At 38.4% G+C, this 27,181-nt stretch overlaps 4 long non-coding RNA genes across 4 annotated transcripts; 3 read left to right on the top strand and 1 right to left on the bottom strand.

Moving 5' to 3' along the window:
- On the top strand, positions 1-7,665 carry LOC120732206. Its single transcript, XR_005695552.1, has 3 exons — positions 1-87; positions 5,324-5,646; positions 7,423-7,665. It is a non-coding gene; the product is annotated as an uncharacterized LOC120732206 (long non-coding RNA).
- A 1,370-nt stretch (positions 7,666-9,035) lies between these two features.
- Positions 9,036-18,748, top strand: LOC120732167. Its single transcript, XR_005695540.1, has 4 exons — positions 9,036-9,048; positions 11,409-11,421; positions 14,773-14,775; positions 18,633-18,748. It is a non-coding gene; the product is annotated as an uncharacterized LOC120732167 (long non-coding RNA).
- A 1,232-nt stretch (positions 18,749-19,980) lies between these two features.
- Positions 19,981-22,647, bottom strand: LOC120732202. Its single transcript, XR_005695551.1, has 3 exons — positions 22,501-22,647; positions 20,711-20,768; positions 19,981-20,516 (listed from the first exon to the last, which is right to left on the bottom strand). It is a non-coding gene; the product is annotated as an uncharacterized LOC120732202 (long non-coding RNA).
- Positions 21,204-24,730, top strand: LOC120732155. Its single transcript, XR_005695537.1, has 3 exons — positions 21,204-21,333; positions 21,570-21,682; positions 24,546-24,730. It is a non-coding gene; the product is annotated as an uncharacterized LOC120732155 (long non-coding RNA).
- The last annotated feature ends 2,451 nt before the right edge of the window (positions 24,731-27,181 follow it).

A 27,181-nucleotide genomic window follows, 5' to 3' on the forward strand; every position in this document is an offset into this window, starting at 1 on the left:
AGAGCACAGTGACAGAGAGCACCACCAGCAAGAAAATGGAGAGCTTCATATTTCTATTTTGAAGACAGAAAAAGAACACTGATAAGAGTAAGTAAAGTAGTCAGTTTGTTTGTTTTATTTCTGAAACGTTTTACCATTTGAACATGCTTACACATTAAAACACATTTAAAATACACATTTAATACAACAAACTGGATGATCCCAGATGGATGAACCAAAACAACAACTGGTAAAGATGTATTACTTTTACCTCTTTCTTCAGTTAGCAGAGTGATTTGTTGTGCAGTGCAGTGTTTGGTGGGAGTCGGCTCTCTGACGCAGGGATCAATGGAGATCTTCAGGGAAGGAAATTCTCTGAAATGTCAGATTAATTGCTATAAGTTAATAAACTAAATGGTTGAATGAACAGCAGCTGCATGTAAGATCTGTTTGAATGAAGATGAATATTTGTTTAAACAGAAATTATGTAAAGTTGACTGTATATGATACATGCAAGTAAAATATGAAAAATAGCAATGTTAGGAAAGTAAACAGTCAACGTGCATCTAAAAGCTGACATGTTTTTTTGGAACAAATGAAGTGAAGCAGCCAAATACTTGTGAGCAATTTGGAGGATCCGCCCACCTGCTGCACCTGAACCAGTTGACTGGCTCCAGGTTTTACTTCCACTGTATTATTCTGTCTGGTGTGTTTCTGCCATGTCTGCCACATCTATTGGAGCTCACAATAGAAACTTCAAATATTTAGGTGTTGAGGTCAGTTGGCCTGTTTACAATGTTGACAACAGCAAATAGAACTTTTTTAAAACTTTGTTTTTCTCTACTTGTGTTACAGAAGATTACAAGATAACATATTATATTCATTATAATTATAATTTAAGTTTAAATAAAGTTTTAATTTCTTTATATTTTTTATTATATTAGTAATGAGGTTTGTTTAGCTTTGCACCAAAATAGATTGTAGAAAGGCTTTAAAATGTACTCAAGTACATTTTAGAGATTTTATTTTCCTCACTGAGAGTAAAGAAGTTGAATCTCAAAGTTTACTAGACTAATTTTAACCCAAGCACATGTACTTGTACTTAAATGATAAAATATGTGTTTTACCACATCTGCACTCATGAGAAATTGGACAAACTAACATCTTTTTAAATATAAAAATTGTTTTTAATACTTGGATGAAAAAGTTAATCGTGACCTGAAGTTTTATTACACTCAAGTAAAAGGTTATGCAAAAGTAAAGAGACATAAAATCAAAGTTAAAATATAACAAGTCTGAAGACTGACCTGTGTCAAGCTGAGGATCACTCAAAAAGGACCACGAAAGAAAGCCAAGGGACAAGAGTAAAAAAGATCAGTGATTTCCATGTCAGCCCTTTTTATACTACACAACTGCCTTAGCCATAAATAGATTCAGCGCACATAGCAGCAGCTTAGCAACCACATTTCCTGTCAACTTTGTGTCTTTGAGCCCATATATGGCATATATACATCAACATGAAGCGCTACACAAACATGACTGCAAAAAAACCAATTTATAAGCTGTTTGTCTGCACGGCCAAATATGTAAAGATATGAGTCTCTGTCTGTGTACAGTTTTACACATGTTTGGTTTAATACTTAATAGCACAAGCTCATGAACTGTTAATTACTGCACCAAACATAATAAATATTGCATGAAGTTGATTAATAAAAATGTTCCTTGTAATTATGTTACTTTAATTTTACAGGAATGTGTACTACCCATTTTTTTGTGAATGTAGTGGCGTAAAGTTCCCATCTGGTCTAGCTGGTCAAAATAGAACATGTTTGCAAAAGTGCTCTGATGTTTTTGGAGATGTCGCTAGCTCAGCTAACAGTCAGCTGACAGAGTGCACCGAGCTCACAGCTCCGGTGTTCCAGCTAAAATGTTTTTACGTTAACCGGTTAGATTTGTGTGTTCCACATTTTGCATCCGCAGATTCTCATTTGCGTGTTTGGAAGCTGGGACGAGCTTCCCAACGTTCTACAAGTTGGGCCTCCATCGCTTGTGTCCAGATCACACACTGCACTGCCATACTACTTTGTTTTTTTCATTTCCATTTCTGTGTTTGTGCGTGTGCAGTGTGACAGGTTGTGTTAAATTGGCTCGTGGCACCACTTCAACCGTGCGATGCCCTCATGAGGGGCGACCAGAATTTCTAACAGGTTTGAAATTCTGGTCGCAATTATATGATTGCTGATCGGGAGCTGGTCATGAGGTGTTAATTGCTTCTCGTTACCCCAACCTACTCGATGCATGACACACGACTAAGGTGAAAACTTGGGCGATTCCCAAAACTGGTTGCACGACTGAAAATTCATCTTAAATTGGGCCAAAAATCCCACAATCTTGGCCCAATTTTTGCTAAACCACTTTGACCAGCTTTAGAGCAGAGGGAATTTGTTTTTACTGTGAACTGAGAGGATCCCAACCACAAATAGCCATTTGCTTCTGGAAAGAAAGCTTTATGGGCAGACTAGACTATGACTGAGCTATATGGCCACAATGACAACGTAGTTTGATGTATCAAAGGTGATCCTTTGAATCTGAGAACACGGTGCCAGATGTTAAGCCTGGTGGTGGAAGGATCATGCTCCGGGGCTGTTTTGCTACCAGTGGCACTGATCACAACATGGATGGAATAATGACGGAGGAGGACTACTAAGTGAGTTTACAACCCATAATTGCAACTGACCTTCAGAGATAGAAACTTCTATATTCAATGTTACGCCAAATCCTCAACTTATTAGTAAAAGAAAACAAATTTCATTATATAATGTCAAGAGATGCATTCTAAGACACTTCTTCAGCTGAGAATCAGGAGGAGAAACACACAGTTTTACTTGTTGCTTAGCAAGGGCAGCTCTGAGCTCTCGCACGAGAGTGAAGGTTCAGGGACTCGCAACTCTGAGACAGCCCTGGTCTTTATTTATACATCAGTGGGTGTTTGTTCCTTACATTGGAATGTGGAAGTGTATATGTATGTGTGGGTGTGTGGTGTGTGTGTGTGTGTGTGTGTGTGCGTGCGTGCGTGCGTGCGTGTGCGTGCGTGTGCGCGTGTGTGCGTGTGCGTGTGTGTGTGTGTGTGTGTGTGTGTCAGAGTGTGACCCCATAAATGACTTCCCTTAACCTGCTGGTCTGGAAAATCCAACAGTTCATCTATAAGTAAAAAAGGCGCTTAGACTCAAACTGACATAGCTACGTTTATCCTACCGTAAAACAATAAAAGAAGGTACAACCTTTCCCATGCTCCCAGGATGTGGTGTGAATGCCAGAGCACTCTGGAATGCACACAAAGCCTTTGCAGACTATTAAGGATCGCACATCCTATCACTACCATTTGCAAAACTTATATATTAAAAGATTATACTGACAATTTTCTATTGACATATAAATATGTTCTGATGACATTTCAGTTGGATCTGATTTACACATCAGAGGTTTGGTCAAGTAAATGAACATGAAATTTAGAGAAGAAAAAAACTGCATGAGAAAATAATTCAAAATGTGACTTTCCGTGAAGCCGTGCTGTCACACTGTGGTAAGACTGAGGTTTGTCACCGTCAGATGACAATGCATCACAGAATTTTTGCTAACCACTTGTTTCTTTTCATGACCACAACTCAACACCTTGCACCCTGGTAATGCACCGTGTGTCAAAAACTGTGAACAACTGAATATATTCTGAGAGCAGAAGAAACTTCTATGAATGCAATACACTCTAGATGTTATCACGCTAAATACCATATGTTATAATGCAATCTTTGTGTAATTTAAAACTCCGAAGTCAAGGTTATAAATGGCAGTTTTTGATTACTTTAGAGTTTATTTATATATTTCACTTTTACAAACTGCTTATCTTGCCTTGTTTGGTGTCTTTTTTTTTTTTTTAGCACAGCCCGCAGCATATATTTGCCTCCACTCCAATAACTTCCCCTTTCCTCAGCAACCAAATGCCACACTCTGGCATATAATTTTGTGAATGCCTGACATGCTGCATTTTTCCCAATAGGAAGAGTCATGTTTTATTTCAAAGTTTTTGGGGTTTTTTCTATCCTTAGATATAAAAACAGTTTTTATTATTCTTCCTGCACTCAAGCTGATGACAGTATTTGGGAAAATGCATGGGCTACATTATCTTTCACAACTCTGGTTTTACTTGATCCATCAGCACAATTTAAACACTTTCATGTAGTTTTAAGTCTGCACTTCTTACCCAAATTGAACACTAGACTCAGTGAATGTTCGAAGTAATCTTAACTTGATCATGTGATTTGGATGCTCCAGCTTGTCTGTAGACTCTCGAGGGTAATATGTTCCCCCTTTATTACTTCTAACCAACTTCACTGCCAATTCACCAAATTGTTTTTTACCAGCAAGTGAGCGCACCTCTATGAAATCATACATTTTTGGCAGTTTGCTGGTCTGGAGTATTCAGCTATGTGTCATAATCACAATGTTCATAATCTTCCCAGCAAATTCACCCCAGGGTCAAACTGTGCAGTGGTCAGAAAAAGCTCAAAAATACAGGAGCTACCTCTCCGACTCTACAGGCCTCAGTTAGCATGTTAAATGTTAAAGTCCATGGACAATACAATTAGAAAAAGAGTTGAATAAGTGCGGCTTGTTGGAAGGGTTGCAAGGAGCAGTCTGTCCTCTCTAAAAGAGCATGACGGATGGCTGCAAATTTGTCAACAAAGTTGCAAAGAATACCAGCACAAACACCTCATACCAGCTGTAACACGTGGTGAAGGGGTGATGATTTGAGCTTGTTTTGCAGCTACAGAACCTGGGCCCTTGCAGTCCATTGAGTTTTCCATGAACTCCCCTGTTTACCAAGTACTCTATAGTCAAAAATGTGTTTGGGTCACACAGCAGGGTAACGTTCCCAGAATGACTGAAAAAGACAAGATTCAAGGTGTTGCAATACCCGCTCACAGTCCAGACCTCAACCCAAAATTTCAGTGCAGGGAACTTAAGATAGCTGTACTTAAACAAATGTCACAAACTTCAATGATCTGAAGAAAACACTGTAAAGAAGAGTGTGCTAAACGTCCTGTGAAACACTGATAGTCATTACAGAAACAATTTGGTGACGCTGTTGCTGCTAAAAGGTGGCTCTATAAATGACTGAATCCTGGAGTGTTCTTAGTTTTTCAGAGTATGCTATAGATTTCTATGAAAACACTCTTTTTCACATGACTGTATGTTTGTTTGTTTTCTTGTGACTGTGCTATGAGGATTAAGTTATGATTTTCTTAACAGTGCAGCGGAATTTGAATTAAGACTACATGTTGTCCAGTCAATTAGGCAGATGTAAATGAACAACAGCTAGATGCTGGAGGCTCTGACATCACACCTGATGGAGACCCTTGAGAGCTGGTCCTTGCTGATCTTCGGCCCCAGGTGAGCTCACTGCTGAACCCCTTTCAGTTCACCTACTACACCAACATTACGGTATGATGCTCTCATCCACCTCTGACATCAATCCCTCGCCTGGAAATTGTTTGGAGCACTGTGAGAATCATGTCCTTTGATTTCTCCAGTGCTTTAACACCATTATGCCAACAATCCTGAAGGACAGGCTGGGTTACACGGGTGTGGACCATCACCACATGGATCCTGGTGAGTCTTACCAACTAGTGATGAGTCGTTCGTGAACGAAACGGCTGTTAGGACCGGATCTTTGAGTGTGAACAGACGCGAGCCGGCTCCTTATGGGAGCCATGTTTCTTTTCTTTCTCTCACCCTCTCTCTCGTACTTTTTTCCACTTCGCTTCCCACGTGAGCCTTGTGCTTTGCGCTGGGATGAGGGGGGAGGGGCGGTAGTTACACTCAGTAGCACAGGAACAGAGCGGGAGGAAGAGAGAGAGAGCCAGGGACAACAGCGTCACATTAGAAAGGTATAGTAATTCATCCACAACTATTTTCAGTTGCAGATGATAAAGGATTCAGAAAGTTTATTCATGCAGGCCCATATGATAGAGAATGTGCATCTTCTTTTGTTTTCATATTTAATTATATTTAATTGTGTTGTGGTTTGCAGTGTTTGTGTTGTTTCACTTTAAATTTGTTTAAAAGGAAAAAGCTGAAAATTTAAATAGTTAAAAGTTGAACTGTGAAAAGTTGGTTTTTGTATTATATGATTTATTTATTACATTTTATGTGAAGTGAATAAATAAAAGTATATTTACGGTGACCCCTAGACCCTAGAGACAAAGCACGTACAAACTCCGAAGCACGTACAAAACACAACAGAAGTGCTCCAGCATGCTGGGCGCAGTGTTGAGCTTTTGTTACCTAGTGGCTACACAAGCCAGCAAGTACCAACGACCAGATTTGGTGTGTGGTAGTAACAAGTTTGTACGTGCTTTGTCTCTAGGGGCCACCGTAAATATTTATATATAAACATATATAAATAAAACTACTTTTTTTTACATTAGTAATTCCTTTTGTGCATAATTTTATATTGTTGTTAATAATAAATAAATTAAAGCAACAAAACAACCTGAAGAGCCAGTTGGGAGCCAAAAGAGCCGGTTCTCTAAAAAGAGCCGGAAATCCCATCACTATTACCAACCATCCTCAATACACAAGTGCTCATAATTATGTGTCTGAATGGGAATTTTGCAGTATAGGTACGTCACAGGGAACAGTCCTGACTCCATTTCTATCACAATATAAACAATAGACTTCTCCTACACTTTTGATAAATGATTCCTGGAAAAGTTATTTGATCATTCAGTAATTACTGGTAAATGGGGACGACAGGAAGTACAGAAGACTGACTGAGGACTTTGATGACTGGTGCCAGCAGCTCCACCTCCAGATTAGCACTGGGAAAACCAAGAAGCTGGTAGGACAAACATTCTCCACCTAAGAAAAGTGAACAGGGAATAAACATTAAGATAGAGGACTCAGAAGCAGTGTGTTCATCTGACCAAATAAACTACTAGCAGACCACATCTCTACATCAACTGTTCAGAGGAGACTGTGTGAATCAGGCCTTTATGGCCAAATAGCTAAGAAAAACACTACTAAGGAAGATCAACAAGCAGAAGAGATTTGTTTGGGCCAAGAAACACAAGGAATGGACATTAGACCGGTAGAAATCCATGCTTTGGTCTGATGGGTCCAAATTTGAGATCTTTTGATTCCACCTGCCATGTCTTTGTGTGATACAAACAAGGTGAACTGATGGTCTCTACATGCATGGTTCCCACCATGAAGCATGGAGGAGGTGTGATGGTGTGGGGGTGCTTTGCTGGTGACACTGTTGTGGATTTATTCAAAACTGAAGGCACACCGAACCAGCATGGCTACCACAGCATCCTGCAGCAACATGCCATCCTAACCAGTTTGCATTTAGTTGGACCACCGTCTTTTTTTTTTCCCCAACAGGACGATGACCCCAAAGACACCGCCAGGCTGTGTAGGAGCTATCTGACCAAGAAGGAGAGTGCTGGAGTGCTGTGGCAGATGGCCCGGCCTCCACAGTCACCTGACCTAAACCATATTGAGATGGTTTGGGATGAGATGGACCGCAGAGTGAAAGCAATAGAGTCAACAAGCGCTCAGTACCTCTGGAAACTCCATCAAGACTCTTGGAAAACCATTTCAGGTGACGACCTCATGAAGATCAAGAGTGTGCAAGCAATAATCACAACAAAGTGGTGGCTGTTTTGAAGAATCTAACATATAACATGTTTTGAGTTATTTTTAACATTTTGGTTTGCTACATCATTCCATATATGTGTCATTCATAGTTCTGATACCTTCAGTGAGAATCTACAATGTAAATAGTCACGAAAATGAAGCACAATTTTGTCTTAACAAGGTAACTTTAGGGTTAGCTCTGGGTTTTATATCCTACAAAGGTGATTTGCTTTTTACTGGGGTATATTGCCATGGTAACTTGTGCTTTAGACCCAATCTGTCCCAGACTGGAGCCATATCTGAATTCTCTTTTTATATTTTGTCTTTACTCTTAAACTTTGCACCATTCCACTGAATGAGGCACAGACTGTATCTGGAGACAAACTAAAGTGATTCCACGTCTCTTCTGTTAGTCTGTGAGAGAGTAAGCTTTTAACATTTGAATGTGTCCAATCTGACGTTTCAGAGCTCTAATGTGTAGCAACTGCCTTATAAATAATTAACTCAATTTAATCTGTTTAATCCTCCCTATGTGCTAAAATGTTTGTTTTAATGCAACGTTAATCTTATTGTTTTAACAGTGCTGCATTTTACATTGTCTCTGATTGCAGCAGGCGGCACTCATCATGTTGTGTGGAAGAAGACTTCAGCTGAACAACAACACATGACATATTACACCAAAGTTAACAAAAACTAAGCCAAATAAAAATAATTCAAACAGCTGCCTGCAAATATGGCCTCTTTACCATTAAGCCAGGTGTGAATGACAACCTGCAGCTGCAGGCTGTTGTGGTCATTGGTGTCACATTAGGTTTTTGAACCACAAACAGAGACGTTTCTTAGAACTGCTGGGCTAGTGATGTAGGTATTGATGTAAATGGCTGCTAAGGCGGTTGCTACAGCAATGTATAAAAACTGAAGCTCCAGAGCCAAATGTTATTCTTCTGTGACTGAGGTGAACTGTAACCTGACTCAGGTAGAATTTAATAACAGCGAGTCTGAACTGCACTTGACTTGATCTCTGCTCATCTCCAGGCTTCACTTCTCATTCAGTAAGAACTCGTTGGCTTTTGATACTTCCAAGAAAGAAACTTACTCTCCTGACACACTTATACTCACATTCAGACATGGGCTTCAAAACATGCTGTCATCATCTGGGTTCTGTGAGCATGCAAATCATGCATAAGTAATGCAATTACTGCATGTCGAGACAGATGCCTGTCTTCATTCATTCATGTACAAATCAAGTTGAACTTTAATTCCACTTTCAGGGCATTTGATTCACTGAAGTCATCTTCACCACCTGCTCTTCCAGACGACGGACTTGTGCCCGAACACCTGCAGTTAACCAACCAAACACTGATCAGTAAGGTAAAAAATAAGGTATATATCCTCATTTGGAAAAGTGTGAATTCAATCTTGATAAATTTCTAATATAGTAATTACATTTAGCAAAAGTGTTGTCTATTTATGATCACATTCATTATAAATATCAGTGCTAACACAGCTGTTTCAGTTTCAAAGTAGAAGTTTCGAGAGCTGCGAAAAATTACGTGATGGTCGTAAATCAGTGAAAAGTGGCTCTTAAAATGTAGGAAGCAAGAGGGAAGAGAAAAACGGAGTCGTGGTTTTGGTCTCAGTATGTGACTTTAAAGGGTCACCGAATATGTTTACATATTTTGTCTGGCCAAGAGATGGTCATAAAAAAAGTACTCACGTCTCTTGGTTTACAGATCTTAGGCCACTCCTCTTTACAGAAACTCTCTAAATCCTTTAAGTTTCTTGACTGTGTGACTGTGAGGCCTGGAGACTGACTAAACCACTCTGTGACCTTATAGTCCTCCATTAGTACATACTCAGATCAGCTTGATCTGACTCACCTTGTTTTCCATTGCAATCAAGTACCACCTAATGTGTGTGGGGTCATTACAGCAAAGTGGCCAAATGTCTGTGATGTCGTTCATATGCGACACGAACACCACAACAAAGGAAGATGTTGCAGGGGGACTGTAGACCTGAAGACGGTCGATGATCTTGTATTGTCCCTGTAGACCTCAGTAAAAAGTCCTTTGAGTGCTCTTTGGTCTCGCCATGATGGTGCAGAAGTTGGAGTGGAAGAAACTGATACTGTGGACAGGTGTGCCTTTCACACAAAATAAACTGAGATCAGGAGCATCTGTAGCTGATTAATTGTAATCCAATCTGTGTGCAAGAATTCTGGTTTGGTTATAGGGGATCAAATAGTTCAATCAATAACATGCAAATCAATTAAAAACTTTCATGTAATGTTTTTTTCTCCTGGATTTTGGTTGTTCTGTCTTTCTCCATTAAAATCAAACTACCATGAATTTTAGAGACTGTTCATTTCTTTGTAAGGGAGCAAAATTACAAATTAAGCAGGAGATCAAATGATTATTTCCACCAGTGACAATATTTTTGCTGCCTTAAATTCTTATTCTGGAAAATGTTCCTGTATTTCTTTCTCCAGGAAACAATGAGGATCCTGTTTTCCTGTTTGCTGCTTGTGCTGCTCTTTGACACTGGATGCTCAAAACTAGCTAATCGCCAACTCAAATGGCTGCAGCAAGAAACCCGTTATGAAGAGTTTATATGAAAACATGTAGATGCTAATATGACTGTGGAAAAATGTGATACAGAAATTATAAAAAAGTGGATCTACGATGTTAACCACGGTTGTAAGTACACAAACACGTTCATCCTTAGTAATAACAAACAGGTCAAAGACATTTGTAATGGCAAAGGATCACCTTATAAGAATACTATCTTTACAAAGAGTAGAGCAAAGTTTAGTATTGTTATATGTAAACTAAATAATGGAGCCAGGAAACTAAACTGTCAGTATAATGGCAGACTTCACAGTAACGTGAGTGTTGTAGTCCGATGTGAAGGAAGGTTACCTGTGCACTATGTAAAGAACATACAGACTTTTGAATCCAATAACGCAACTATAGGAAAAATTTCCATGGACTCTAAATCTGTACCCACAAATATACATTTCTGAGATAACAAAAGAGCAACATTTAGCATCAGCTCTGACTAGAAGTGACTGGAAACATCTTCCATATCATAAGTTTTTACCTGTCTTTTAAGTGCATACATGTTTTGCAAGTGTTCAACTTGCATTTCCACTCATATTGTATGAAAAACAGTTAAACGATTTTTTACTACAAATGCAGGTAGAAAAAAACTGTATTAAATGTTACTGATAAGAAAAAACAAACAAAGAAGTAAAATTTTGTTATTTGGTTCTTTTATCATCGATACTGATATATTAATAGCAATGATTGCAGAATACAGATGTACAGTTACGTATTAAAATGATGTGAAAGGTGATTTTGGTAACTCTGGGATCCAGCTTGCTTCTAATAAATGATTTATTGTCTGATCACAGAGTAAATGTGTAAAAAAAATTTCTTTGAACACTTCAAACATCAAGACTCACAAGTTGACGTGTCTTTGCTCAGTGCCCTGTGTGTTTTTATATTTTATAGGATTTTTTTGTTGTATTGACAAATTGCAGTTTCAGTGGTTCTTGTATAATTAGAATCCACTACGTACTTATTTTGTCCTCAATTACAATAAACAAACACAGCACAAAAAAGCAAACACAATAAAAACTATTTGCTGCTTCTGAACCATTTGTTCTAGTATTTTGTTGCTGATGAATAAAACTCAGGCTCAGGAGGCAGAGCGGGTCGTTTACAAATCAGGTTTTTTACAAAGGTTGCTGCTTCACTTCCTGGCTCCTCCACTCTGTATGTCAGAGTACTGTATGTTCAGCATTACAAGGCGCTCTAAAAATCCTTTAATTTTCTAAATAAATCAATAGTGCGCCTTATGTATGAATTCTGATTGTGGTTACTGACCTCAAACTGATTTTATGTGGTACACAGTGCTCAGAAATCTGTCAAAAAATGTTGCACTACAACTTTGGTAAGCTACGACGTCGCACTGCTTGATGGATTGTCGGAGCATTAGGTTATCGTAGTCATGAGCCTCACAGAGTAATCTGGGTCCAAAACTTGGTCCGCTGCAGGTCCCAAAGTCAAATTAACACTGCAGCATCACTGAGAGTTAAAAACGGTCTAAATTCTTTCATCTTTAATAAAATTATCAGCGTTACTGCTTTACCAGGTGTAACAATTAAGTTTAACATCCAGACATCCATGAAAACAGAATTTATTAAATTTAATGGAGTTAGAAGTTAGCAGGAAGTTAGCTCACTAGTTTCCATCTAAACATAAGCATTTTCTGACTGAGAGATTTCTGAAAAAATTCAAACGTACAGCTCTGCTATCACTTCCAACATAAACGAAGACAGAAAACAAAAAAACACCAGTGACTCTTGGTACTGAAGTTGGGCTAGCTGGTATATAATGATGTGCTACCTGATTGCTAGTGACACAGCTATGTTAGCATAACATAAACAGTGAAGCTGGAGGATAAATGCTAACTTTTTTCCACTCCATAAAAAATAACGTGAGGGTTCCTGATGGTTAGGGACAAATGCAATCGCATTTGTCTAGTTGCCAACTCGAGGCCTGGAGTTGCCTACCTCTGTACTAAAGTCAACTCACTTTGGTAATGTAAATATAATATGGCCAATATTATAGTTATTATATTAATCATTATTAGTTATTACAGCATTGAACTTGAACTCGGGGTCAAAGATTCAAGTTGCAGTTATTTATATTTCCTATCACCTTAAATCTTCACTCAAAGACAAGTATCTTTGACAGTGTATATATAGATGTATTATATATGAGACAAATATTGCTCCTTTATTATGTTGGCATTAGTAAATGTGGCTCAGTTCTTACAAACATGTGTAAAAAGACAATTTACGAGCTGTGATAACTGTTTCTGATAAAATGAAGAGTAGACTGATATATGAAATATTCCTTTATTGGGTGAGAAAATCAGACCATGTCATAAATGCTTGAAGTCATACAGAATAGATATCAGAGCCTTAAACAGGCTGACTTCTGCTAAATGGGTTAAACTGGGCAGAAAGTCTACAAACTAGAGATGGCACGATACCACTTTTTTATGTCTGATACCGATATCATAAATTTGGATATCTGCAGATACCGATATGAATCCGATATAGTGTGTTTTTTAATCAATAAAACTGTTTTTTTAATATCTTACTGCTTTTTGTATAAGTTAATATTCAAGTAAAAAAAAAACAAAAGAAAACACTAAAGTTATTCTGTTATACCTGTATGCAAAAAATACACTGCACCCAAAATATTTCATAGTCTCCCTCCTGTTTTCTATTTTGCAGAGCCTTATTGATGAGCCACAGCTGTTATTTTATTTTCTCCCCCTGATATCTGTAACTTTATCATTTAAACTGTTGATATGGCTCCAAGCAGCCCCATTAACTTTGTAATTGACTTTTGTTTCCTCCTTTCTCCTCTCTATTATTTACTGCCGATATATTGTGAGTTTATATCAGTAGCATTTGAGCAAAACCTGGTGAGGATTTAGAAGAGCTTCAACATCCCATTAAATTCAAATTCAAATTTTTTATTTGTCACGTACACAGTCATACACAGTACGATATGCAGTGAAATGCTTACACAACTGCTCGTGACCTAAAGAAAACAAAAAAAGGAAAGGCTATGAATAAGATAGGAAATAAATATGAAAATTAAAAAGGGTAAATTTAACTAGGAAGGAATAAAATCAAATAAAATATAAAAATTAAAGTTGAAAATAAAATAACTGTACAACAAAATACACAATACACAATATAGAACTATATAAGAATGTATGAGAAATATAAACATATATATACACAATAACAGCAGCTGTACAAGTATTAACTGGAAATGAAGAAATATAATGTCCAGTGTTGTGCAATCCACATTATGTCTTGTGCAGTGCAAATATGCTTAAAGTGATTTAAGTGATGAAGTGAAACAATGTCCAGAAGGTCCAGTGTGTGTAAGAACCATATGTGTGGGTCAGTACTGTGTGGTGGTGTGATTGAGAGACCGTATCGCCTGCGGGAAGAAGCTCCTCCTCAGTCTCTCTGTGTTGGTCTTCAGGGAGCGGAATCGCTTTCCTGACCTCAGCAGAGAGAACAGTCTGTTGTTGGGATGGCTGAGGTCCTTCACGATCTTCCTGGCCTTGGTCCAGCACCGCCTGCTGTAGATCGAGTGCAGCTCAGGGAGCTCGGAGTGGATGGTGGAAGTCTCTCAAGCGTCTGAGGTGGTAGAGACGCTGTCGGGCCTTTTTCACCACGGTGTTGATGTGACAGGACCATGACAGGTCCTGCGTGATGTGAACTCCGAGGTATTTGAAGCTGTCCACTCTCTCCACTGGGCACTCGTTGATGACGGGGGTCTGGTAGTTCCTCTCCTGCTTAGTGCTGAAGTCCACTATCAGCTCCTTTGTCTTACTGAAGGAGGTTGTTCCTCTGGCACCAGTTCTCCAGATTCCTAATCTCCTTCAGGTAGGCCGCCTCGTTGTTATCAGAGATCAGGTCTACCACGACGTTATAATTTTAGTATCGCACAGACAACATAAATTACAACCTAATCCAATCTGAAGACACAAACAAAGCTTCAGACATTCATCTATTGACAGTGAAACACTGCCCTCTGCTGGACTCCAATAAAACAGATCATACTTTAAAATGAGGCAGCATAAACAAGCTGTCTGCCAAAAAAATAATATATATATATAAGAACAAATTTAGCATGAAATACAGAACTTACTGATTCTATGAATCAAAAAAGCACTCTGTAGTATTCTACAGAAAGAGGAATTTCTCGGCACAGTACTGAGTAACTTGTCAACCATGGAGAAGGCACAGTGTCCACCTAAAGCCCATATTTACAAAAAACAGAGCAAACAATTTTCTCGCATTGCTCAAGGTGAAGGTAATGCTGTCATTTTCATATGACTTATTATGGGCTTCAATCTCATGGTGAAACATTAAAAAGTATACACACATTAAAATCTTTTAATATGAACTTGTACAATGTCTTAAATTGACTTGGCTAATGCCTAATAACTTCTCATCAGTGATCATGGATGAATAATGAAGGGGGAGGACTAAAGTGAGTTTACAATCCAACATAGAAACTGACCGCCTGAGATGGAAAACTTTTATATTCAACGATACTCAAAATCCTCATTCTTGACTTATTACCAAAAGAAAAAAAATTATTATATGTTCTGATGACATTCAGTTGGATCTGATTTACACATCAGAGGTTTGTTCAAGTAAATATATTCAAGTCAAGTGAAATAAAGAGCAGAAAACACTTCATGAGAAGCAATGCAAAACGTGACTTTCAGCAAAGCCGTGCTGTCACACTGTGGTTAGACTGAGGGTTTGTCAACAGTCTGATGACACTGCATCAGTGTCTTTAAACACTTTGTTCTTTTCGTGACCACAACTCAACACCTTGTGAGTGTTTGCAGCTTGGTAATGCACCGTGACCTGAAACTGTGAACAACTGAATCTGTTCTGAGAGCAGAAGAAACTTCTATGAATGCAATAACTCTAGATGTTATCACACTAACTACATGTTATAATGTAACACTTTGTGTCATGTAAAACTCTGAAGTCAAGGTTATAAATGGCTGTTTTTGACAACTTTTGAGTTTACCTTTATATATTTCACTTTTAAAACTTTACAGTCATCATTTCATTGTGACTAAATCTAAGCAGGAATGTTTTTTAATCTCTATAAAAAACGTTTTTAATCAGTCAATTTTAATATGAATTGAAAAATATAAATTGTATATTTCAAAACTATGTTTAAGTTGCTGATGCTTTTAACTGGACTTGGAGTATACATGCATAATAAACTGGACTGGGTTAAGAACACAGCTGCACTCTACAGGAAGGGCCAGAGTCGTCTCTATTTTCTGAGGACAATGCTCAGGATTTTTTCCAAATCTGTTGTGGCCAGTGCCATCCTCTATGCTGTTGCATGCTGGGGCAACAGGTTGACGGTCACAGGTGCCAACAGACTCAAACTGATCTACAAGGCCAGTAATGAGTGGAGATGGAGATGGGCTCCTTCAGGGTGTCTGAGAGGCAGATGTCGTCCAAGAAAAGAAGCACATTCAGTGAGAGACTGAGATTACCCAAATGCACCACTGAGCAACACAGGAAATCATTCCTGCACAACTCCTCCATCTAATACAGTTATACCCGCTGGCACATGTTCTACAGTAAAATAACAAATGACAAAATTCACAAGTTAGAGTTAAATGTCAGTCACACACATTTCCCCCTCACCTCTTGATATTTAGAATTGCGTGATTTGTCTCTCTCTCTCTCTCATATATATATATATATATATATATATATATATATATATATATATATATATACACATATACATATATATATATACATATACACACACACACACACATCCACATAATTTCCTTAGGGATTATTAAGTAATCTTATTCTGATTATTCACTTTAAATATGAATACCACACCAGACAGCTCATATTATTCAGAAAGCACCTTTATTGCTTCAATGCAAATTAGAAGGTGATTAACAGCCAGATGCTGCTAATCCACTGCATTTGAATAATTGCTCATCAGCATATGTGAGCAGCTCTATAAAAGCAAACATTTTGTCAGTTTGCTGGTCTGGAGTATTCAGGTGTTTGTTAACACAATGTCATAATGTTCCCAGGAATGGATGACCCAGAAAATTCACCCCAGGGTCAAACTGTGCAGTGCTCAGAAAAAGCTCAAAAATCCAGAAGCTACATCTCCGACTCTACAGGCCTCAGTTAGCAAGTTACATGTTAAAGGCCATGACAACTAGAAAAGGTTTGAATAAGTGTGGCTTGTTTAGAAGGGTTGCAAGGAGAAAGTCTCTGCTCTCTAAAAACAGCATGACAGCATGGCTGCAAGTTTAGTAGCAAATTTGCAAAGCATAACAGCACAAACACCGCATACCAGCTGTTAGCATGGTGGTGAAGGGGTGATGATTTGAGCTTGTCTTGCAGCTACAGAACCTGGGCCCTTGCAGTCATTGAGTTTTCCATGAAGTCCCTTGTATACCAAGTACACTACAGTCAAAACTGAGTTTTGGTAATGCAGCAGGACAAAGATCCCAAGCACATCAGCAGAGCTACAACAGAATCAAGGTGTTGCAATGACCAGGTCACAGTCCACACCTCAACCTGAAAAACAGTGCTGGGAACTTAAGAGGGCTTTACATAAACAAATACCACAAACCTCAATGAACTGACGAAACGATGTAAAGAAACGTCAGCCAAAAGTCCTGCACAACCGTGTGACAGACTAAGAGTCATACAGAAACAATTTCAAATTCAAATTTTATTTGTCACGTACACAGTCATACACAGTACGATATGTAGTGAAATGCTTGGACAACTGCTCGTGACCTAAAGAAAACAAAAAAAAGGAAAGGCTATGAATAAGATAGGAAATAAATATGAAAAATTAAAAAGGGTAAATTTAACTAGGAAGTAGGGCTGGGCCATAATATACCGTTCACGGTAATACCTGTATAATGTTAGGCAACAACAGGGCCGTGCAGAGAGGTTTAAAGGGGCGGGTGCTTAAAGCTAAAAAGGGGCACATTGAGCCAGGCTGAATAACAACAACAAACGTTCATCAAGAATCTAATATGGGCAACAAGGCAAAGCAAACGTAGCCAATGTTTTACCTGATGGGTACAATGTTGCTGTTGAGGGGTTGCTGCTGATAGTGCTGGAGGGCAGGGCTGTGTTGATCTGAGACTGTAGACAGTAAAAAGTCCACAGGAGAGATGGCAGCTGATTAAACAAGTGTCATGAGATAATAACTAAATGCAAAGACTGGTGACAGCGCTTAGGCTCTGCCTGTGAATCACTCTTTGCTTCTCTTCTTCCTTCCATCCCATCATTTCATATATCACTCTCCACTTGCTGTCTTTCTGAGAACAAGGCACAACTTGCTATTGCAATAAACTATCATTTAATTATCCACACCAAACAACTCTTGCACTTAATCTATAATAAAATGATGAGAGAAAAATGTTATAGCCCTGCCTTTAGTAGCCTCACACAGCTCCTACTGTTTCCTCCTCATGTCCTTACCAGCCATGTCTGGACAATGTTATATCCTGAGTAATAATTTAAAATAATCCATATACATAAAACACCTTCTTCAGAATACTGTATATACTATGGGCATCATGGTGCTGATCCAGAATCCTTACATTATTATTCATTACTAGAGCTACAATAATAAAGCAAAGAGGAGGGGGAAGTAATAAATATGAAATAATGTATTTATGATGATTCCATTTGTTTCACTATCCACTCTGTGCAGGGCAAAGCTTATTACATTTTTAAACTGTAGAGATACAATCATTTTACTGCTGTAAAATCCAACTTTTGTCTTATTTAAAATATAAATCTAATATAATCTGCTTCTTAATGTATGTTCTTTAAAATACAGCGTGTGTTTTCTAATATATTATAATTATAATAATGCATAATTATGTGGACATGCATATTAGATCGTTTTTAGTGAAATATAATCCCTCCAGAAAGGCAGGAAAAGCCCGGAAACTTACTTTAAAACTAAATATGTTCCCTAAAACGGTGACAGAGCTACAGACCCATGACAGCCTTACACAGGTAGCCAGCAGCTATGACCAGCACTACTTGTGCAGTTAATAAAAGGACAGGTAATGTTTGTCGCGCTGTTGCACACACAGCACGCTCGTTTGTTTCAGTTCGTCAGTTGCAACAAGACAACTTACCAACGTGTACATAATAAGCTGATACTCCTGGGTGCTACACACTACAGTGTACGCTGTACACCTACTTACTGGTTTTGTCGCATCAGTCTGTGTCTCTGAGTTAACTTGTGTTTCTCCTACAGCTCCGGTCAAACAAACAGGTCAAACAACACTGCAGCATCACTGAGAGTTAACCCTTGTGTTGTCCTCGGGTCAAAAATGACCCCTAGGTGAATGGCAAACAAGTATATGGGAATCCCGAGGACAACACAAGTTAATAAAACGATCAGCATTGCTGCTTTACCAGGTGTAACTATAAAGTTTAACTTCCAGGCATCCATGAAAACAAAAGTTATTACATTTAACGGAGTTAGAAGTTAGCAGGAAGCTAGCGGAAGTTAGCTTGCTAGTTTCGCTAGTTACCTAAGCATGATATTGCATGTTCTGGCTGAGAGATTTCTGAAAAAATTCAAACGTACAGCTCTGCTATCACTTCCAACATAAATGAAGACAGAAAACTAAACAGCAGTGACGTTTGTAGGGTTACTGAAGTTGGGCTAGCTGGTATATAATGATGTGCTACGTGATCGCTAGCGACACAGCTATGTTAGCATAACATAAACAGTGAAGCTGGAGGACCAACACTAACACTTTTCCACTTATAAAAGTTAACGTGAAGGTTCCTCATGGTTAGAGACAAATGCAATCGCATGGCAGGATGCTGTAAACGGACCAAACTTCAGTCAGGAGAACAACTGAGATAATCCATCCACAATACGAGGTTAGTCATTAATATACTGCAACAACATGGGAATAGAGCAGCTGCCAGAGAATTCAACATTAATGAATCAATGGTACAGAAGTGGAGGAAGCAAGAAGAATGAGTTTAATAAAGTTTGATTTATCTGACTGCTTTGTTTCGCTTAATGTGCCTTATAATCACGTGCACCTTATGGTCCGAAAAATACGTACTGCACACTGCAGTTTAATGTTGCAAAGCACCTCTTTTTAACTTCAGTGGATATTATACATGGTTATGCTCAGGATATGTCAGCCCATTTCTACTGGAAATGCCTTTTGGTTAAACTTTCAGCAAGGAATTTGCATTTGCACTGTTACATTTTTATAAAGCTTTAATGTACATAAAAACCAGCTTCTTGTTTAAGTGAAAATAAATGGAAGGTTGTCTTTTTGCGCTAGTAATGTTGTGGAGCTGTATTTTGTCTCGCATCAATTATATCGTCGGTTATATCGTTATCGCAAATTTTCAAATATATATCGTGATAAATATTTTTGGCCATATCGCCCTGCTCTACTAGGAAGGAATAAAATATAAATTAAGGTTAAAAATGAAATAACTGTACAACACAAATTAGAATGAAGGGTAAATTTAACTGGGAAGAATAAGATAAAATATATAAATTAAAGTTGAAAATAAAATAACTGTACAACAAAATACACAATATAGAACTATATAAGAATGTATGAAGAAATCTAAATATAAATAAATATATACACAATAACAGCAGCTGACACTACTGCTGCTAAAAGGTGGCTCTACAAGCTACTCACTCATGTACAGTGCTTAGTTTTTCAGAGTACTCTATAGATTCCTATGAAAACACTCTTTTCCACATGACTGTATGTCAGATAAAATAGATACGATCTGTGAAGAGGATTCTGAGAAGAGAAAACATCTGGGGACCTGCCCCGAAAAGTTCATTTTGTTCATCTGGACGTAGAGTTTTCAGTAGCAGGAACGCTCTGTCACTCATCCGAGTTCGACTTCAGACTTCTTCTGTCTCAGCTCAGCGCAGGTTTCCCCAACCTTTGTTTGAATTTAGACTTTACATATTGTCCAGTTTCAGGCAAGGGAACTGAAAAGTGTGCTGAGGATAAATGATCAATTAGGCAGATGTAAATGAACAACAGCTGCAGGCTGGTGGCTCTGACATCACACCTGATGGACACCTAGAAGCCTAGATTCAATTGTTTGCTGAGATGTGTGGTCTCAGGTAACTGGTACTGCTGGAGGCTGCAGGTGACATAGTCATACTATACCAGTGTAATAACTGAAATAACACAAATAGAAATGAATAAATAAACAGATAACATAGTCACATGAACAAGAGGAGCTTATAGAGATTCTAAGTAGCTGATCTTGCAAAAGCAAAATGTGTTGTGCACCACAATGCATTCAGGTCACAATTCTGATTGCAAAAGCTGGCAGATAGGACAGGATATTAAAAATAAGACAAAAACCCACCTCCCACCACATGCAGGTCATCCTAGCAGCACTGAGCAGCTCCTACAGTGACACGCTGCTGCAACAACAGTGTGCGAGGAGAAATTTCAGATATCTTTCCAGCTGCTGTCAGACTCTACAATAGAGTCTTAGTGCCCACTTTAAAATTAGGTGTATACAACATCAGGGGAATAACAACACGTGATATATTACACCGTGCCATTATTTACTTAACAAAAACTAAGCCAAAAGGCAGTTTCTGTACTTTTTTCACAAATGTCAATATTTTATTAATTTACTTATTTTTAAAACATGTGGTTTATTGAATTGAAAAAAAAAAATAGCTGCAATTGTTGTAACGCGAGCTATGAAAGACAACCTGCATCTGCACCTGTGGTCACTGGTCCTCACATCATGTTTGCAGCATGTTCTGAACCACAAACAGAGCAGTGCTAACTGGTGGGCTGGTGATGTAGACACTGATGCTAGTTAATTTAAGGTGGGGCTGCTGAAATGTTTAAAAGCTGAAGCCCCCAAAGTTTTACTTGTCTGTGACACAAATGAGCTCCAACCTGCTCAGGTAGAATTTAACAACAGCTGAGCTGCACTAGACCTGGTCTCTGCTCATCTTGACTCCTCGTTTGGTAAGAACTTTTTATTTGTATATTTAAAATCTTTTATAGACAGCAGGCTTATTTTGAATAACTCGATCTCCTGCCACACTTATACTCACATTCACTAACCAGATATGGGCTTTAAAACATGCATCATCTGGGTTCTCTGACCATGAATATCGTGCATAAGAAATGTGCATGCACAGGCAGAGGCCTATCTTTTTTTATTTATGTTCAAATAATGTTCAATTTTAATTCCCCTTTAGAGCATTTCATTTACTGAAGACATCTTCACCACCCGCTGTTCCAGACGACTGACTCGTGCCTGAACTCCTGCAGGTTAACCAACCAACCACTGATCAGTAAAGCAAAAAATAAGGTAAGTGTCCTCAGTTGGAAAAGTTTGCTTAAAAGTTTCATAACTTTCTAATATAATAATTACATTTAACAAGAATGTTGTCATGACTGAGTGCAATGACCGTTTCCCTCTGTAAGGTTCAATGTGTGGATGGAAGTAGAGAAGTTGCCTTTAGATACACCTCATGAACTCATCAACTGAGACTCAAAAATCATCAAATTTATTTAAATTACTTAATTTGTTGTTCATTTTCACTTGTTTACCATATCTACCATATGCAAGTAAATGATTAAAATTGCCTGTTTTACAAATATCCAGTAATACTCTAAAAAACGTACACAATATTATTGTTCAACATGTCCTCCAGTGCCTCTGATAAGTTTCAAAATATTTACTGAAGAAAGAATTGACTGGTTTAGATGTTGAATTTTTTGAAGCTGTTATATTAATTTTTTTATTTTATCATTTAATGATTTAAAAGACTACATTAAAGTAACGACAGCTGTTTTTGGTTATTTTTAAATGACGGTTGGCGTTAGATGACCCTCAGAGCACCAGGAATTCCTTGCTTACGGCCACACATTGAACCGTAAATGGCGACGTAGACGCGCAAATTATTTTCTAGAGTAGATAGCGAGCCAAAATTAATATTTCAACTGAGGGGTGCTTTGCAGACATATTTTCAGGCACTTTCCAATAACCTGCAGTCTTTACGGTGAGGACACACAAACATTAACCCGACTGGAACATAACTGTATGAAAATATATCACCTGTGTTTGTGTTCGCTTCGTAGTTACACTGTTTAAAACAAAATATTAAACCAAACTGCGGTAATTACCTGTCCAGCAGAGCTCAGGTAAATTCTTTCTGTCTGCTTTGCTTTATCAGAGATCGTCTGTCTTTTCCTTTCGACTTGTCTCTCCGCGCTTTCTGCTCAAGTCAGCCCCCTCCTCTGCCGCGCATGCCCGACGGGGTCTGCGCAGCGCGTGCACCACAGGTGTGGAGAAGTACTGCTTAGTGTTGCAGTTTCAAAATAAAAGCTGCCAAAAAGCGAAACATGCCGCCTTCAATGTTTCAAACCATGTTCCAGGGTTTTTAGTTCACCATGTATAATGTTAAAACAAGAAAATAAAAGACAGATCTGAACGTTTGAAAATGTTTTGGAAAAACTCCATAAAGAATAGATGAAAAACACTGAAATTATCCTTTTATTTATGTTGATCCATTAAGTTGGTTCATATTTTTGTTACATAAGTTGTTTTTAAAGTTAAACTTGTGTGGGTTTCTATATAAGTCAATAAAAAAAACAACAAGCCATTAAAAATGAAAAGTAAACTCTGCCAAAGAAACTGAGAGGTTCTGGAAGCGTGGAGTTCAGTTTGCAAATTTATCTAATGCAAAAAACACCTATGAATAAAACTTTGTTGGCCAGCAGCTTTTCAAAAAGACAAAAAAGAGAAAAGCTGGTCATAAAAAGAAGCTATTATAATAATCATTTGATCCCCTGCTGAATTTGTAAGTTTGTTCACTTATATTAAATGATCAGTCTCTAATTTGTTTAAGTATTTTCATTTTGATGTAACGAGACAGAATATCAACCAAAATTCAATAAAAAATGTATTTGCTAAAATAAATGAATTGATTTATATGTCACTGAGTGAAGTAAGTATTTGATCTCAAACACAACTTAGTACTTGGTGGAGAAACCTTTATTGCCCAGCACTGCGGTAATATGTTTCTTGTAGTTGGTCACTGGGTTTGCTCACATCTCAGGAGGGATTTTTTTCCACTCCTCCTTCCACAAACTCTCTGAATTCTTTAGATTTCTTTGCTGCTGTTTGGTAACTTTAAGCTTCAGCTCCCTCCACAGATTTTCTTCAGGACTGAGGTTTGGAGACTGCCTTAGCCCCACTCCATGTCCTTGTGCTTCTTCTTTAGCCACACCTAAAGTATGCATCAGTGGTATGTTTTAGGCCATTGTCATGCTGGAAGATCCATCGATGACACATCTTCAGTCTTCTGCCTGAGAGAAAGTGGTTCTTGTCCAAGATTTTGCAGTACATGGCTCCATCTACTGGCCTCAATGTGGCGAGGCGCCCCACAGTATAATGTTTCCACTTCTGTGCTTGACAGTGGGGATGGTGTTCTGTGGGTTACACTCAGCATTTCTCTTCCTCCAAACACAGTGGGCTCAGTTCATGCCACAGAGTTTTTGATTTCAAATGACCACAGCATTTCCCCCCAAACCTTCTCTCAATCATTTAGATGTTTACTGGCAAACTTAAGACTGGCCTGTAGTTTTGGGCTGATCCAACACCTTTCTCATGATTATCCTCACCCCATGAGCCAAGATATTACATGGAGCAAGATAAGAGGTCTTTGGTCTTGACCGTGACTTTTCTTGTCCCTGAGGTCCCTTGCCCGAGTAGACCTCAGTAACTAATCCTTTTACACTTCTTCAATCTTGCCCATGGTGGTGGAGATGGAGTTGGAATGGAAGAATTTGGTACTGTGGGCAGGTGTGCTTTATACACATAATAAACTGAGATTGGGAGTATCTGTAATGGACTGATTGATTGACTGTAATCCAGTCTTTGGGAACCAGAACTCTTGTTGGGTTGTCGAGGATCAAAAACTTACTTCACTCAATTATATGCAAATCAGTGAAAAGAAATCATGTATTGTGTTTTGTTTCTGTTGGTGTTCTTGTCTCTCTCCAGTAAAATAAAACATCCACAAAAATTAGAGACTGTTTATTTCTTTATAAGGGAACAAATTTACAAATTCAGCAGGGGATCAAATACTTACTTCTGCCACTACAGTGATGACGCTTTTGTTGCATTAAATTCTTGATCTGGAAAATGTTCCTGTTTTTCTCTCCAGGAAACAATGAGGATCATGTTTACCTGTTTGCTGCTTGTGCTGCCCTTTGTTACTGTACTCTCAAAACCAGCCAATCTTCAACCCAACCGAATTGAGAAGCGACTGAATGAAACAAATTCTGAAAAGTTTAGACGACAGCATGTAGATGCCAAGATGAGCGTGAAAAAATGTGATACAGAAATGAAAAAAAAGAAAATATATGCTGATCGAAACAAATGTAAGGATGTTAACACATTCATCCTCAGTGATTACAAACAGGTCAAAGCTATTTGTAATGGTCAAGGAAGATATGATCAGACGAATGGCACGACAAAGAGTGTAGCAAAGTTTCGCATTGTTAGATGTGACCTGAAGAACAATGGAGCCAGGAAACCCAAATGTCAGTATAAAGGCAAACTTCTCACTAACAGAATAGTTGTGGTCAAATGTGAAGGAAAGTTACCTGTGCACTATTATGGTGATGAAATGACCTTTGAATCCAATAATGCAACTATAGGAAAAATCCCCATGCGCTCTACTGCTGTACCCACAAATATACATTTCTGAGATAACAAAAGAGCAACATTTATCATCAGCTCTAACTAAACGTCGCTGGAAACGTCTTCTTCATTATAAGTTTTTATTTGAGTCTGTCTTAGCGATAAGTATATACATTTTTTAACATGTGATCAACCTGTATTTCTTCCCACGTTACATGAAATAACATAAAACTATTATTTCCTTCTGATTAGGGAATTTTATATTCATCCCACCAATACCGACATATTAATTGTACTGACTGTAGGATGCTGTGTAGAAATAATCTCTTAGATCCAGCTTGCGTCTAATAAAATATTTTTTTATCTGATCACAGAATAAGCATATAATAAATGTCACTTTTTGGTGTTTGTTGGTTTTTATATATTTATTTTTTAACATTTGGAGCATCACCAGTTACAAGACTCACAAGCTGACAAGTTCTTATTCAGTGCCCTGTCTCTTGTTTCTTTTGTTTTTAATGTCATCCAATTTTTTGGTTTTCATTTTGGCATGCGATTCATTTCTAAGACTTTTCTAAATGTCCAAAAGACAAAAGTCTAAACGTCGTTGCCATAACAGAGGGGGCTTGAGCATTTGCCCCTTTCCTCTTGGACGTCCCAAGAGCCCTGTTCTTGAAGCATTACTATTTTTTAATCTGTGTACATGTGCTGTCTGTGCCCCTCAACAATAACATTTAACTATTAACCCCAATTTTGCTAAATAAAAGGATCTGGCTTCCACTAGTCACATGATGCCCATTAACTAATTCTCGACTTTGACGGCAGAGGGCATTGGTTACGAGATCACAAAGAACATGCACATTTTTTGCCGCCTGGGTGGTGCGGAGCTGTAAGCAAAACACACAAAGTAATTGGGAGATGCAGACTGGTGCAACAAAAACCAGTAAGTAGGTGTAGAGCGTACACTGTAGTCTATAGCAGTGGTCTCCAACCCCCGGGCCACGGACCGGTACCAGGCCTTGAGTCGTTTGGTACCGGGTCAAGAGAGTTGAAGCTCGTACCGCACAGAAAAAATAAATAACTTACATTATTTCCGTTTTATTTATTATCCGACTCTGAACAGTGTTTTATTTGGAAAAAGACTGAATTCTCTCAGTTACTTCAGTCTATGACTGACTCTTGACGCATGTCAAGATACATTAGTTAATATTAAACCCACAAACTAGCAAAATTAGTAAAAAACAGATGTCTTTGGAGGGTTTTTTTGCAAAGGAAAAAAGGCCCAGTGAGGAGACAGAAGAAGAGTCTATGACAACTACTAAGAAAAAGAAAGCTGCATTTAACAGACAATACCAAAAGACCTACTTGAAATATGGATATATTGCGACAAGTGATTCCCATGCACCAAGCTCGCTCTGCATAATATATGCGGAGACCAGCTCTCCAATGAGGCAATGAAGCCTTCAAAACTGCTTTGTCACTTGGAGACCAAGCACCCGACATTAAAAAACAAGCCTTTGGACTAGTCTAAAAGAAAAAAGCGGGAACAACGGAGACAGAAGCCATTACTGAGGGCCTCCACAACAACAAATACAAGTGCACTGAGAGCATCATACTTGGTGGCTAACCGTATTGCTAAGGCTAAAAAGTCATTCACTATTGGTGAAGAATCGATCCTCCCTGCCACTAAAGACATTTGCTGTGAACTTTTCGGAGAGATGGCAGCTGAAACGATAGCACAGGTGCCTCTGTTGGCTAGCACCGTCACTCGTTGCATCGAGGAAATAGCAGAGGATATTGAGACACAGTTGTTGGAGAGAATTAATACATGGCCGTGGTACATTTTGCAGGTTGATGAGTACAGATGTGGACAATAAGGCAATACTACTTGATTATGTGCAATACCTTTATCAGGTGAATATGCATGAGGCTATGTTGTGTGTAGGGATGGGTACCGGTGTCCGGTGCCCATCTGACACAAACGGTAGTAACCGAAAAGCAGCGCACATTTCGGTGCTTTATTTCGGTGCTTTTTTTTCCTGAGCTGTGATACACTTCTAGCCAATCATTTTACGTTTCCCAGGACAGTAGGCGGGTCCAGGTACGTACGTTCTTTTAGAGCAGAGCTACAGATTAAAATGCCCAAGGCGAAGCGGT

Source organism: Simochromis diagramma, unplaced genomic scaffold, assembly GCF_900408965.1.
Source record: "Simochromis diagramma unplaced genomic scaffold, fSimDia1.1 OVJJ01000339.1, whole genome shotgun sequence".
NCBI lineage: Eukaryota > Metazoa > Chordata > Actinopteri > Cichliformes > Cichlidae > Simochromis > Simochromis diagramma.